At 57.5% G+C, this 9,393-nt stretch overlaps 1 protein-coding gene across 9 annotated transcripts in view; it reads left to right on the top strand.

Moving 5' to 3' along the window:
* Nucleotides 1-552: 552 nt before the first annotated feature.
* The window catches only part of CACNA1E (calcium voltage-gated channel subunit alpha1 E), a 129,691-nt gene continuing 120,850 nt past the window's right edge, over nucleotides 553-9,393 (top strand). For 3 of the 9 annotated variants that reach the window (XM_048312168.1, XM_048312161.1, XM_048312165.1), the window contains exon 1: nucleotides 556-639. The gene's annotated coding sequence lies outside the window, so the exon portion shown is untranslated. Of the gene's footprint in view, nucleotides 640-9,393 lie in introns of all 9 variants that reach the window. The other 6 variants (XM_048312162.1, XM_048312159.1, XM_048312167.1 and 3 more) reach the window with 4 other exon arrangements.

Here is a 9,393-nt window from a genome sequence, read left to right as displayed (position 1 = left end):
GGGGGATGTGCATCCGTGTCCCTTGTCGCCACAGATGCCCTTGCTCTGGCTGGTTGTTACGGTCACCGTGCCCTGGTGTGCGCAGAGAGGAGGAGACCCGGGTCGGGAACGAGGGACTGGGGAGCACCGGCACGGGCTGGGGGGGCACTGGGGCGGTCCTTGCCAGGTTTGTGGGGACTGCTGCTGGGCAGTGGCTGACCCCGGGGTGGCCTGGGTGGGCGGAGAGGAGGCCGCGTGCCCCGTCCTTGCCCCGGGGCTCAGCCAGGGGCTGTGTGCCCGGGCAGTTGCCGCCGTGTTTTGTCTCGGTTCCTTCCCTCCTTTGTTATCGCCCGTCTGCCCCCTCTGGTTTATGTGCGAGTTCCCTTCCTCCGATTGTCAGAAATTTCTTTTTCACTGTGTGGGCAGGAGACAGATTCTAACTGTCTCTATTTTCTCCCCCCTCTCCCTCTTTTTTTAAAATTTCGTTTTATCCCCCCTCCCCCTTTCCTTCCTTCCCTGCTCCTCTCGTCTCTCCCTCCCCTCTTCCTCTCCCCTCCCTCCTTTTTTTCCCTCCCTTCCCCACGGCTCTTTTCCTCCCTTTTCCATTACAAATCATGTCTCTGGAATAACCGTCGGCCGGATCCATGCTTCTGTCTCCAGGTAAGCGATGCCCAGCGGGCTGGTGGCCCTGGGCCAGCTCCCGCTCGCTCTCCCAAAGTCCGCGGGGACATCGTGTGTCCCTTCCCCCCCCCGCTCGCTGCTACCTGTTGGGGACGGCCGGGAGACGCCAGCTGGGGCTGTCTCCATCCTCCTCCTCCTCCTCTCTCTGAGCGATTCCCGGTGGACACCTCCTCCCCTCCCTTCTGTCTCTGCCGCTCTCCGGGATGCGCGGGGCTCCGGGGATGGAGCGCGGGGGAAGGAGCCGGCGGCAGCCAGCGGCCACAGGTGGGTTGTGCCTGGGGAGCTCGGGGGGCTGCAGCAGCGCTTTGGGACGGCACCCCAAGTTTGAAGCCCCGCTCCCGGTTTTTCCGATTCCCGAGGTTTCTGGGGTGTGGGGATCGGCTCTCGCAAAGTTTGTATTAAGGGAGCCTCGGCTCTCTGCTGAACGTGGTTTGGGGGGCTGGGGGTCCCGGGGGACCCGCCACCCTCGGAAGGATCATGTGTAAGTGGGGCCATTCCGGGGGCTGCCCACCCTCACACCCCAGTGCGTGAGTGGGTGAAGCCGGATTGAGGTGTCACCCCCCTCTCTTTCCCTGCCTTGAGCGCCCTGGGGAGCCCTGGCTGGATGCAGGGCGGCACTGGGCTCGTTCAGCCCCAGTCCACCTGCCCTGACAGCCCAAGGCTTCCCAAATGTGCGGGATCTCTTTCCTCCTCTCCTCTTCCTGCCCTCGGCAGCCAGTGCTCTGTCTCGTGCTGTCTCCCTGCACCCCGTCCCCGCTTTCCGTGGGTCCAGGTCCTGCTCCCGAGTGCCTGGGTGTTGCTGGTGACAGTGATGAATGAGTGGGGTCCTAAATCAGGGTTTGTTTGCCTCGTTGTTCCAGCTCTCCCAGCTGCTCTTGCGTTGCAGAGCGTGTGTTTTGGTGCTCGTGGCTCCTGCTGGCTCCTCGCGCGGCTGGAGCGGGGCCAGGGATAACTCTTCCCCCACGATCCTGGACTGACAAGCGCTACCTGGACCCTGCACCACGCTGTGTCCGCCACGGGCCGCATCCCCCCGCGCCCCCGGGGTGGTCTCACCCTGCTCTCTGGGCTTGGTCCGCGCTGCAGATGGGGCGGTCTGGGCTCGGGATGCCGTGGGATGCGGTGACACTCTCGGCTGGTCCCGATCCACGGCTGGGCTGATTTGGCAGAGGAGGCAGAGCATCACGGAAGGCACTGTCAGCGGGATGAGCCATGCACTCGCAGCCTCGGCTGCTGCTGCCGGCAGCTTTGGCAAGGCTGGGGCACATCCAGCACCCGCTGAGTGACTGGAGAGACCGAGTGCCATCAAAACGAGAGGGGTTTGGAGGGCTTTCCTTCAGCTCTGCCTCCCCAAAGCATTTATGCAGCACCGCAGGTCTCTGTGCGGGTGGGCTGAGCTCCCCTGGATGTGGGGACTGCAGACAGGGACTACAGGACTGGGAGGTGGAGGAGGTGGTGGTGGCATCAGGCCCTGGCATTGCGCTCCCCTCTGGTCTCTGCTGCTGCCTGGCTCAGTTTCTTTGCTCCTCAGCGGTCCTGGAGTACCTGGAAAGTTTGTTCGCTGTAGTTTGGGATGCATTTGCATCCCTTGAGCACCTGGGGGTTTCCTCCTCCTCTGCTGCCACACAGGGCAGTGCAAACCTTTTGCCGGTGGGAGGCTGAGTGAGAGCACGGCCCAGCCCCGGTGCACCTTGGCACCTCTTTTGGGCAGGTGACAGGTTGGTGGCGAGGCAGAGTCTCCCTCTGGCTCACCCACGCTGCTGAAGGCACTAGTGGGGACCTGAGCATGTGTGTGAGATCTCTGGCAGGCAGTTGTGCCTCTGACCCCATGCAAATAGCACTGTCCCGTTGGCCGTGTGAGGCTGCAGCCCCCCGTGCCCCATCCCCGGCGTGGCTGAGTCAATGCACCCACCCACTGCATCCAGTGTGTGACTCACAGGCTTTTCATGTACTGGTGTGAATCACTCACAGCCACATCGATGACTTTAGTGACAGCTGAAAAGAGAAATCAGTCCCCCCAGCACTCCTCCAGCACCTCTGTTGCTGCCAGATGGGTTCCTTGCTCCCAGTGACCCAAGAAAACTTCTGCGAGTGGCGCTCTGGTGATGGCAGCCGGAGTTTCTACTCCTTCCTGCATCCCGTGGTTGAATGGATCCATGGATGCCACCGAGGATGCTCGTGGCTGGAATGGATGGGTGGACACTAGGGTGATGCAGGCAGGGGGGTGGATCTTCTGCCTCGGTGCTGAGGAGGCTCTGCTTGCTCTGTTGGGGTGAGTCTGGTGCTGTTCTAGGCCACTTCCCTCGGGGCAGGGTGTGTTCTGGGCCGGTTCTCCCAAGGCTGTTCCACTTCCCACCTCTGTCTCTCCGGCCACCACATGTGGCGATGAGGAGCCCAGTGCAGGGACCCCGCTCCTGCCTCTCCGCAGCCCCTGGGGTGCAGCAGGGCTGCCTGAGCCCCAGCGGGAGCAGCTGGTGATGAGCAAGAGCTGTCAGGAAAAGAGCCAGATCCCCCCCATGGCTTCGGCTGCTCCTCTCCGCGGTGCTGCTGGCTGGCAGATGGTGGCGGCCAGCAGCTCGGCTGGTGGCTGGGATGCTCTTTGCTGCCCTGCCAGAGCCCGGGGCTGTGTCTCCGCTGGCTCCCCTGGGGCCGGAGGTGCCGGTTTGCGCACAGGGAAGAGGGGCTCGGTAATTAACCTCCCCGGGGATCGCTGTCTGTCACCTTCCTGCCTCTGCCGGAGGCAGCCCAGAGAGGAGCCTGGGGACACTGCCTTCTCCTGCCTCCCCGGGCAGGGGTCCCAGGCCATCCTGCATCCCTCCCCAGCCTTGCTGGAGGTTAGCAGAGCATCCCTGTGTCCGCACTCAGGCAGTGTGTTCGGGAGGAGATGATAAATAAATCCTGTGCCTTGCAGCTCCACGGAGCTCCAGGGAAGGCACAGCCAAGGAGCAGAGGGGATCAGACAGGCTTCCCAGGTGCCTTCCAGGTCCCAACCTGCCCCTCGTCCATCTCCCGCGTCTTTTCCATGCTGCTTTGCTTTATCCCTGCCTGTTGCTCTTGCAAAAGCTCTTCCTGCCCTTCCCTCCCCGGTGCCGGCTCCCCACCAGCATGTCCCCTCCTTCCTTCCTGCTCCCTGCGGCTGAAATGAAGTGCTGGAGTATTTCAGGGATGTCAAAACATACCATTAGTCACGGGCGTGAGGCCTCGTGCCCAGGGAGAGGCTGCTGAGCTCTCTGTCAGGCTGAGAAATGATCAGGGCAGGCGGGAGCCCAGGGGCTTGGGGGGCAAAGGCTTTGGGCTTTCTCTCTTTCTGATACCTCTGGCATCATCCTGACTTTGCTCTGAGCAGCAGGCTGGGTCAGATGTTCCCTGGCATCAGTTGCTCCACAATTCCCCTGTGGTGCTGGGATATGGCACCTGCAGAATGAGGGGCTAGGTCCCCCCCTGCTTTTCTGGGGAAGGGATTCTCCCCAAAAAATCCCATGTCAAGGTGACCCTCCAGTTGTGCCCAGCTGTGTTATTTATTGGCTCAGAAGGGTTGTTTTTCTTCTCTTCGGCAGAGATGTGTTGTCTTTAGGGTTTTTCATGCTGGGATACGTGCTCCCTGCTTCAGAGGCCGCCTTTTGTGGATTTAGATCCAATATTGGCTTTTCCAGGCACTTGTTTAAACAAAGCAGCACGGGTACCGAAACATCTGCTCCCTGTGGAGGCACCGAGCCCTGCTGCTGCCCAGTTTGCCGTCCACAGGCATCTGTGCTTCCCAGCCTGGTTCAGGATTATTGTTCTATTTCTTAAGTGCCAAAACACTCGATTTCCTTTCATTTCACATGCAGATAATGGGCGATCCTGCTAAAAACACCCCGAGCTCCTGGTGCGCAGCGCCTGCCCCCCGGCATCGGCGAGATGCTGGAGACGTCTGAGCCTGATCTCTGCCGGAAAGGCAGCAGAAAGCTCAAAGCTGTCAGGGGGAAGGGGCTGAGCTGCATCTGCTCCCGTGATTCTCCAAGGACTGCTGCCTATAAATAAGCACAAACCAGCTGGAAAGGTGCCTCAAAGCACAGAGGTGTGGGCAGAGCTGAGCCTCACCCCTGCCAGCACATCCCTGGAGAGAGCCCATTAAGCTGTGGCTAATATTTTTGTGAAGTTTTCTGCTTCAGCAAAGTGCATTTGCATTCTCCTTGCCTTGTTTTTCCAAGCTGCAGGCGGAAGGTGGGCTTTAACCCCTTGTTACCCTGGCTCCGTCTGCTTCGTGCCCTCCCACAGGAACCAGCGCAAGCACTTTCAGCAAATGGGTCTGTGCTGGGTGCCCTGCTTGGCGTTGAGGCACCGCGTGTGGTTTTTAGAGGTGAGTGCTGGAGGGTGGAGGGCTCTGTGTGAGCTGGCACTGCCAGCAAAGAGCCCTGGAGAGTGTAGGCAGCGATCCTGCTCCCAAAAATCCAGGCAGGGTGCCTGTGCTTCCCTGCCTGCTCTGGGTTTCCACGGGGCTCATGAGGCGATGGGAGCACATGGTCAGTGCTCCAGAGAGAAATTCCATCTCTGGTCTGCACTCGTGGCATGGTTCAAATCCTGGAACTGGGTGGGAAAGATGCAAACCTCCCCACTCCTGCCCTCCAGCATCTGTTCTCCAAAGCCGTGGTGTGCTCACTGAGGCTTCCCAAGCAGGGCTGGGAAATCATACCCAGTTTAAAATTAATTAAACCAGGTCCTTCAAGGAAAAGAGCACCTCCTGTGCATGTTCCCATGTTCTGGATGAGCCCCACCATGGGTCAGGGTGGTACCTCCATGTTGGTTTCGAGATGAGTTTTAACTGAAACCTCGTGTGCTGACTGTGCCTGAGAAAATCAGGCTGTAACTAATGGGAGTCACTCAAGATGGTGGCTAATTACTGTGATTAACTGAGCAGCACTTTGGGCCACTCTTCCTCCTGCTCTGCCTCTCATCCTGGCCCCTGGGGAGTGGCTGCAGCAGCCAGGGAAGGATCACACACTGCTTATCTGGGGGATTGGGAGGTGGTGCACAGCCCCCAGCTGTGGGGTCATCTGGCTATCTCTGAGCCTCTGCTTTCCCTAAAAATAGGAGTTTTTCTCTCTGGAAGCAGCTGCTGAGGGGAGTATTGTTGCTGTGGGCATGGCTGGAGCTGGGACCCTTCTTGTGGTGTGATACAGGGTGAGAAACTCCATCTTAAAATCTTATAAATGTGAGCTGCGGCATATGGGACACGTTGGGAAACAGGGGCCAGCCCTTGGGTTTTCCCCACCCTGTTTTCCTCTGAGGGATTTTTCCCTGCAATGGGGTCCCTCCTTCAGTTCTGCCCCATTCAACGATGGCTTTGGATGCTTGATCATGGCTTACTAAGCAACCTTTAAAAAGCCTTGTTTACAAAACCTGTCCCTGATGCAAAGTGAGTCTGGTTCCGTGGGCTGCGCTCGCCGGCTCCACGCGAAATGTGTCATTTGCACCGAGCGTTATTTTTAGAGCTGAGGTTTGCAGAATGTAAAGGATGGGCAGGTTTTTCCAGGGTGCCAGATTCCTGGGAGGAGGAAGAAGGGACCGGGTTGATCTCTTGCTCTGTGGCAGTGCGTGGTGGCGGCCGCTTCACCAGTGTCCTCTGGTGCGATGGTGCTCACGTGGCTTTTCCACATCTACGTGGGCATTTGTGGATCCTTTATGTGCCTCTCTACTTTTCCTCTCCTTTGGTCCTCCTTGCTCAGTGTTCAGTGGTATTCCTGCCTCCCCATCCCATCTTTGGTGGCTGGTGCTGCCCTGGAGGCTGCTCTAGGTCTGGGGTCTCTCCACCAGGGCTGGCTGCAGTGCAGCCCTGCCTGTCCTTCCAGCCCTTTTCCTTGCCTGGGAGCAGCTGGACTGTGTCCAGGGTGGGTTGGGATGGACGGGCAGCAGGAATGGGCTGGATGCCAGTTGGTTTGGAGCTGGATGGGCACAGTAACCCTGTGGGAAGCTGGTCCAGGCAGGAGAGCTTTGCTTTGTCAATGTGTACCTTCACACCTGCCTGTGCAGCTCCTCCCTCTCCTTCCAGCCTGCTTCTGGTCCAGGCTGGAAAGCCACCACTCTTGCACTCCGTGCACCAGGAGAGCTGTTGCCTGCTCTCCTGTAAATGCTCTCCTGCTCCCTCTCTCTGGGCGCTGAGCTCTGGGAGAGGTTGCTTCCCCTTCCAGCCTGACTTGTCCATCGCCTCTGTAGATCCTGGGGCACCAAAAGCGCTGCGGGGTCTTGGAGCACTTTGCAGTGTCACAGGGGGTGAGGAATGCCCTCAAATGCCTTTGGGTGATGCTGAGCAAGGAGAGGAGGAAATCAGCTCCTCAGGGTACAGTGTGGTGATCCAGGGAATCCACAGACATCCCACGTGTTGGACCAGGGTGTGGTCTGGTGACCACAGACAGGGATGTCCCCAGCCTTGGAAGCAGCAGCTTGGTTGAAGTTGAAGTGTTTCTGTAGGGTGACGCTGGTTTGCACCAGGCAAAATCATGAGAACCAGTAAAAAGGCTGAGAAGAGGGTAGAAGCTTTTAAAATGTCCAGATTTGATGGTGTGTGCCAGAACAGGAAGTTGAAGGTTTGGAGGCTTTAGGTTTGAAAGCCATCTTTTAAATCTGGTCCTGTTTTTCTTGTGGTAGATGTGATATAAAAAGCAAAATTGAAATGAAGTGTGTCTGCTGTGTTGGACTAGACGGTTTCCACCAGACAAAATGACTTTTTTTCTTTCTTCTCCTCCCTTCTTGGCACTTTTTACCCCCAGCAACTCCTGGAGCTGACATTCTTTGCTCAGCAGATCTCTCCTGCCCTGTGGCCGGCTACCACCCGCACCCTGGGCAGACAGCACCTGTGTGTGGTATTAAGATCATGCAGGGAGAATTTCTCACTCTGTTGCAGGATTTTACCCTTCTGCCACTGAGCTATGGGCCAGGCTCTTGAGCTGGACCTTTGGAGTGGCATTTCACTTCTCCCAGCATTGTGTGGCCAGCTTACAGCTGGCCAGGCATGCTGCAGTGTGCCCTGCCTGCTTCCTGTGCCAGTGCCTGCTTCCAGCCAGCTGCCAAAACTCACTCGGTTGCTGCCATGTCTCACTCGACTCACTTGTGACTGTCGTGACTTTGTTTTAGTCACTTTGTCTGTTGTGCTCATGCAGGGAGCTGTTAGTGTTGCTCAGAGGGTTTATTAGCCTTGAAGCCGTCGCCTATTTCCTACTTGTTATTCCAGGTATTTAATTGTCTCTTTGCTCCCTGAGAGCTGGAGCTTGTTTTCCCTGAGTCCCTCAGAAGGAAGGTGGTTTTTCAGCTTCTGCCTCGGAGATGGAGAGGGCTTTGGTGTGCCTGGGGCTGTGGCTGTGGTGTGGAGCCAGGCTCTGACCTGGCGCTATCCCTTGCTGGGATTTTTGGATGACTGGAGCTCGCCCAGAGCAGAAGGTGTAATCTGAATTAATGTTTTAATTACGCTGGTCTCTTCCCCAAAGCCTGTTCTCTTTGTCTTGAATTCATGAAGCTCTTGCATGCGCTCTCGCGCTTTCCCTGCTCACCTCACCGTGCAGCTCGTCCTGAGATGCTCTCCCCGGCAGGACCAGGAATTGCTGCCGGGGCTGAGGAGCTGCTCGTGAAGAGCAGGAGGGGGGAACTCGGGCTCCATCCCACTGGCTCTCCTCCTGCAACCTCTCTGCCCCAAACAGGCAAGTTTCCAGGCCCAGACTTCCCGAAGAGGTGTTGGGTAACAAGGTGGGAGCTCCCATGCGTGGATCTCCAAGGCAGTTTCTCCCAGGGGTGCAGGGGATGGGGATAGGGTCCAGGGGAGGTCGTGATGCTTTCCCCTCAGCATCCTGAAGGCTTCTCCTACCATGGGGGGACAGGGACAGGAAGGGGGCTCTGGGATTCTGGTGTTTCCCCGTGCCTGGGAGAGGGGAAAGGAGGGGCGTGCACCTGTATGTGTGACACTCCAGCCCTGTCACCCTCAGGGGAGCGTCCCACCCGCAGTGCCAGCGGAGGAGAGCTGCTGCGAGGTGATGAGAAGAGAAGCTGGAGCTGCTCTGATGGCTTAAATATGTATTTTACTAATAAAGGCTTACGCTGTGAATGGAGTGCCAGCAGCAGGGGCTGAGTCAAAGTGAGGATTTAAAATCAGGTTGGGTAGATAGGAGAGACAGCTTACAGTGTTTTCATCTCCCTCTCTTGTTCATCAGTTCCCTTAATAATTCAGGTGGGGGGGGTTTAATATTAAACAGACCAGACTTGGCAAATAAGGGGAATGTGGCTCCTGGAGCTACAGAGTACATACTGAGGCTTGACAGTTCTTCTTTCCAGGTGATATTGGATTCTTGCTATTAAACACAAGTACCCTACACCAGGAATTGATCACCCTGTCTTGCAGCACATTATTATTATCGTCGCTTTATGGGATTGCACTGAGAAATGTCTCCATCTGCCCAGGTGATGCTGCTTTGCTGTGATGGGCTAACTCACACTGGCACGTTGGGGTGGGAATAACCTCCCCATCCCCTGCCTCGACTTTAGGGGCTTCTCTGGAGCTGGACTGGGTGGCTGTGGCTGCAGAAAGAGGTGCTGCCTGTGTGATTCTGGTGCCTTGGTGCACGTCGTCAAATCGCCTGGGCTGCCGGTGGCTGTTGCTGTCCCTCACTGTGAGGAGTAGACAAATCACCTCCCTCGGGCCACGTGTGGTTCCCAGCATAATATATAAAAGCTGTCTTGGAGTGTTGAATGTGTTTCCAAAGGACTGGA

This window comes from Corvus hawaiiensis, chromosome 9, assembly GCF_020740725.1.
Source record: "Corvus hawaiiensis isolate bCorHaw1 chromosome 9, bCorHaw1.pri.cur, whole genome shotgun sequence".
Taxonomy (NCBI): Eukaryota; Metazoa; Chordata; class Aves; order Passeriformes; family Corvidae; genus Corvus; species Corvus hawaiiensis.
This window is presented reverse-complemented; position numbering and strand designations above follow the sequence as displayed.